The sequence below is a fragment of the Chiloscyllium plagiosum genome, chromosome 45 (genome assembly GCF_004010195.1).
Source record: "Chiloscyllium plagiosum isolate BGI_BamShark_2017 chromosome 45, ASM401019v2, whole genome shotgun sequence".
Classification (NCBI taxonomy): Eukaryota; Metazoa; Chordata; class Chondrichthyes; order Orectolobiformes; family Hemiscylliidae; genus Chiloscyllium; species Chiloscyllium plagiosum.
Window position 1 is genome coordinate 5,320,461 of NC_057754.1, and position 4,431 is coordinate 5,324,891.

Here is a 4,431-nt window from a genome sequence, read left to right on the forward strand (position 1 = left end):
TACGTCACTGAGGCTCTGGAATCACGTGTAGGCCAGACTGGGTAAGGATGTCAGATTTCCCTCCCTCAAGGACATGACTGAATCCATTGGGTGCTTTTTCTCCACTCACGGGATGATAACGTTGCTGGCTAGGCCCAGCATTTACTGCCCATCCCTAATTGCCCAGAGGGCAGTTTTCAGAGACAGCCACATCGCTGTGGGTCTGGAGTCACGTGTAGACCACATTGGGTAAGGATGGCAGTTTCCTTCCCTAAAGGACATCAGTTAACCAGCTGGGTTTCCCCAACAATCAGCAATGACTTCATGGTCATCATTAGACTCTAAATAGACTGGGACTTTTTTTCCCCTGGAGCATCGGATACTGAAGGGTGACCTTATAGAGGTCTATAAAATCACAAGGAAAATATATAAGGCAGTTGGCCAACAGCTTTTCCCCATGGTAGGGGAGTCTAAAATTCGAGGGCACAGGTTTAAGGTGAAAGCTGAGAGATACAAATGGGTCTAGAGGATGCAATTTGTTCACACAGAGGGTGGTGAGTGTCTGGACCAGGCAGAGGTAGTGGTGGAGGTGAGTACAGTTTTGTCATTTAAGAAACATTCAGACAGGTCCATGGATGGGATGGGTCTGGAGGGATATGGACCAAATGCAGGCAAATGGGACGAGTTTAATTTCTGAAAACTGGGCGGCATGGACAGGTTGGGCTGAAGGGCCTGTTTTCATGCTGTAAACTTCTATGACCTCATCACAGTAGGGGGAGGGGTGGGGAAGCTAAAGCAAAATACTGCAGGTTCTATAGCTCTGGCAAATTAAACAACGTTAGAAGGACTCAGTACGGCCAGACCACATCAGCGAAGAGAAATACAGATTGAAATGCTGGCTTCTCTTTCTCTCTTACCTCCTGATCAGTGCAGCACTTCCAACATTTTCCATCTGAGCCACAGAGGGTTAAGTTGTTTACGGGGCTCTGCCAGGTTTCTGCAGGTCAACAAACTTGCACGTGTTGACATGAGCACAGTTTCACATAGAGGGAGATCTTAGACAAGAGCTCATGTCAATGTGCTTCTTGGGTCAGTGGGCAAGGAGTTTGACGGAGGACAGAGGGCCCATGCTTTTCCACCCTCTCTCTGACCGACTCGGCTGATCCCTACCCGAGAACAGCCTCTGTGAATCCTGGCTCCTTTCTGACAAAGAATTCCCTGCCCTCGCGACCTTGCGGGTAAGTGGATTTAGTGGCTAATACTCGCATCCAGTATTGTCCCGTTGTCTCTCCTGCCTGTGCATGTTCTTGTGACAGTGTGTGTGCCTGAGTCTGTCATCTCTCAACAGAGGTAGGAACAAGTTACTGCAGACTCAGGGATCTCCACTGAAAACAACACACGCTAGAGATCACAGCGGGGCCAGACACAAATCCACAAGCTGATGTTTCGCGTCTGGAGGTGGGGTGGTTGGTGGGTCTCAGGTGCTGGGGGAGAGAAGAGATGTTGATAGTTCAGGTTATGTGATCGGAATGTAAGAACGCTGGGACGATGGCATGTCCTTTCCAAGTCTGGGAGGAGACACACTGTTGTTCTGCCACTCTCACATTCCGATCACTCCATCTGAACTGTCAACGTCAGCACCCTGTACCCACCAACCCTCAACACCCGCTCCACCCCACCCTAAAATAAAACTATAGCATAAACGCTGTCCCCTCCAGGCTTCACTTCAGCTCTGGTGAGGTATCGCCTGGACGCAGAACGTTCGCTTGCTCTTTCTCTGTGAATCCATGCCTCAGCAGTACTCTGTTGGTGCCTACGTGTTCACTTCTGGTCACTGTTTCTTCAACTGCGACAGAAGTCCCATAAAGACCCCCTGCTCTTGCTTGGTCATCTGCGCCAGCTTTATTGCTCCCACCAGACTGAGGGACACCGACTGGCTTGATTGCGGTGGTGTTTTGTTTCGATTTTTAAAATAATATTCATCCTGGCAGATTCACAGACTGGCTGGGATTTGATCTCAGCCTCTCGCTGTTTTGCTTGTTGGATGAAGCAACAACTTCCCCAATGTTCTCCATCTTTTCAGCGGGTTTGTGAGGGGCATTAATTGAAAGGGCGTCCGTTGTGAAAGGATGTTGGCGTTGAGCATGTTGTGTGTGGTCACTTCCACCAGTGGGGAGCTGGAGTAAGCCGCTTAGCTCAGCTCCCTCGGACCTGCTGTGACATCCAGGCACGGTCAGGGATATTCTGTCTGCGGCCTCAACGATATGTTCCTGCTTGGCCCCTGTTCCCAAGACAGAGAGGGGTCAACAGCTCAGGTTACCCTGAAGTAGACTCCTTCCCAACCTCTCCCCTCGGTTGAGGCATGGTGACCATCAGGTTAAACCATCACCATTTGTCTCTCTCTCTCTCTCTAGTCCCTAGACTGTGGCAACTCTCCCTCTTATTTTAGTCTCTTCTGCAAGGGAAAACATCCAATCCAGCATCAATTCCCTTCAGGATCTTATTTTTAAAATCTTCTTTTCCTCTTTCCCTCATTCGCAGGATGAGGGTTAGCATTTATTGCCCATCCCTAATTGCCCACAAGGCAGTTAAAAGTCAACCACATTGCTGTGAGTCTGGAGTCACAGGTAGGCCCAGACCAGGCAAGGATGGCAGTTTCCCTCCCTTAAGGACCCTTGATGAACATGGTGGGCGTTGCCGACAATGGATTCACAATCATCATTAGGGTCTTAATTCCAGATTTAGCTAAATTGAATTCAAACTCCACCATCTGCTGCAGCAAGATTTGAAGCCCAGTTAATCCAGTTACTTTGGATTAACAGACCAGCGATAATACCAGCAGGCCATTTTCTACCCCCCAATATTTGTTAAGGACCGGACCCAACCCCCTGAAAATATTTTAAGAAGGTAGCCGAGATCAGCCATTCTCAACCGGCGCCAAATGGCCCCCTTTGGGGTCCTGGCACATTTGAAGGGGGCCATAGACTGAAAACTGTGAGAAGGGGAGCCCCAAGGGCTTATGGAGGCCCTGGTAACGGAACCGATGAAATACCCAAGCAACAACCATCACTGGAATCAATAGTTGCCCTCCTATTTATACTATCTTTCCAACGCACAGTTCGAATTCAGCGCAACTGGTAAATTAGTTGCTTAAGCTCCTCCCACACAGCCAGGCAAAATCCAGGAACAGAATTGATTTCGCAACGAGAGGTGACCTTTGACTGTCGTTGTCTAATCTGGAGCCCGATATCATGAAACTTGCAAAAAAGCACCAAGTTCAAGGATAGCTTTAGGCCCGATAGATGTTTAATTTCACACAGTCTGTTTTTCAAGTTTTGTCCAGTATGTCGCAACGTCCCAGTTTTCTTGGTGATCAATGATAAATGGTTTTCTGTCTATCTGTTTGTGTTGTATTCCTGTTTGAAAGGGAGGGCCTGGAACCTGAGAAGAGCTCCTAGGGGGCCGTGGCAAACAAAAAAGTTGAGAATCACTGGCCTTGACCCTAAGTTTTTCTTATTTATAAAGGCAAGTATAAAGTGTCTGTTCCCGATGCAACGCAACTGGTCAAACTACTTGACATTAAGCAAAAGACAATTTATTCGAATACTGTAGATGAATTACAACCAAAAATAAAACAGAATAATTTAACACTATTGGAATACTTAAGCAGATAATAGGTACAGTTAACAATAAGGAACAAACTGTTCCAGTTTAGTAACATGCCATAAACACAAAAGGCAGGTTTCAGATGTACAGATTTGTCTCAGAGGTAACTCAGCTGCAGAGAGAGAAACCCCAGCTTTGAGCTGTAACCGAGAGAGGGAAACGATAGCTTCTGCATCTTCAAAACTCCTGCCTTGTGGAGACTCCAACAGCAGCTGCCTAAAGCTAAACCTAAAAACAAAACGAGAGACCCTGGTCTGTGAGAGCTGGCCACACCCGTCCAGGCTGCTTCTATTGTTCCAACTTTTAAAAAAGCTCAAGGCCTCACTTTACTGGCATTCCAACTAGACAGGTCAGCGCCTTGGTCTTAAAATCTCTCTTTAAAAAAGAACTGGATAAAATAACCATTTAAAGCATTGTCACAAATTTACACATGGGATTCAAAGTTTGTGAGAAGATTTGTAGCTCGGGTGCTCGTTGTTGTGGTTCTGTTCGCCGAGCTGGGAATTTGTGTTGCAGACGTTTCGTCCCCTGTCTAGGTGACATCCTCAGTGCTTGGGAGCCTCCTGTGAAGCGCTTCTGTGATCTTTCCTCCGGCATTTATAGTGATTTGTATCTGCCGCTTCCGGTTGTCAGTTCCAGCTGTCCGCTGCAGTGGCCGGTATATTGGGTCCAGGTCGATGTGCTTATTGATTGAATCTGTGGATGAATGCCATGCCTCTAGGAGTTCCCTGGCTGTTCTCTGTTTGGCTTGTCCTATAATAGTAGTGTTGTCCCAGTCGAATTCAT

At 47.4% G+C, this 4,431-nt stretch overlaps 1 protein-coding gene across 1 annotated transcript in view; it reads left to right on the forward strand.

The window, feature by feature from the left end:
- The first annotated feature begins 1,033 nt into the window (after positions 1–1,033).
- Positions 1,034–4,431, forward strand: part of LOC122543993 — a 96,632-nt gene continuing 93,234 nt past the window's right edge. The window contains exon 1 of the mRNA XM_043683001.1: positions 1,034–1,217. The gene's annotated coding sequence lies outside the window, so the exon portion shown is untranslated. The remainder of the gene's footprint in view (positions 1,218–4,431) is intronic.